We start from the raw sequence: 1,159 nt of genomic DNA on the forward strand, positions 1-1,159 counted from the left end.
ATTGGTCTACTTGAAAGTAACATACTAATGAGTTACTTGGGCTAAAAGGCAATTCCTTGGCAAAGTAACATGGGTTAAATGAGTATACTGCTGTACCTCCTCTTACAGTGCACAAAACACAGATAACACTGGTAAATGAGTTATGTCTGTACTTATATCACTTAACACACTTACAGTCCTTAAAAAAGGTTTAACTGCTTAAAAAAACAAAAACCTTGATGAAGGCAACATGCATGGATTTATTAAAGAAAAAAAATCTGAAACTATTACCAAAATATATACTAAAATATTATTAAGTATTTCTTGCAACTTTTTCCTCATATTCTTAATTAATACCATCATTGGTATGTGTTTAGTGTAATATGGAATTATTATATTTGTATGAATTGATGGTTTCTTTTTATTTGACACATTTCGTCCATGCATGTACTTTGTTCTCCATGATGCAAACTAATTTCATCACATAGTATAAATAAAACAAGAGAAAGAAAACACCATAACATAAGCATCATATATAAATCCAATATCAATAACTTTGAAGTGATACAAAAATCATCATAGTAGTCCAATAATAAAAATAAATTAATAATTGTTTAACAATAATAATTAAAACGTATGCGAAAGCTAATTGCAAAGCAATAATGGAAAAAGCGATTATAGTAATTCCTCTTACTCCGCATAATAATTTATAAACATACTTTCCCAAAGATCAAAGACTACATAACTTTCTGTATGGTCCAGCTAACCCTAGTTCCGTGAAACTCTCGCGATATTTGCATATATTTCTGTATTGTGGGTATTATTTGTCAATGTACAAAATAATTTCGTGTTATAATGTGACAACGCTTTGGCTAAGGTCTGGTAGGATTTGGGTAATAAAAATAAATTGTTAGGAAAAAGATCATAGTTTGAGTTAAAAACATTACTCTCGCGAGATCGCATATCTAGGGTTACTAATGTGCGTCAGCGTGCGTCACACTGAATACTCAACTCTCATTGGACAGGAACCGGATTCAAGTAAGCACCCGACCCACGTGACTCCCCTCCTCTGCCATTTGACGTTATGAGACTGCGCAATATTATCATCATGGGGAGTTAACGCTTACGGACTGACTGTTGTGACAGCTTTTTATTATATTTTTGTGAATTTCTCGTATTA

Source organism: Scomber scombrus, chromosome 13 (genome assembly GCF_963691925.1).
Source record: "Scomber scombrus chromosome 13, fScoSco1.1, whole genome shotgun sequence".
Lineage (NCBI taxonomy): Eukaryota > Metazoa > Chordata > Actinopteri > Scombriformes > Scombridae > Scomber > Scomber scombrus.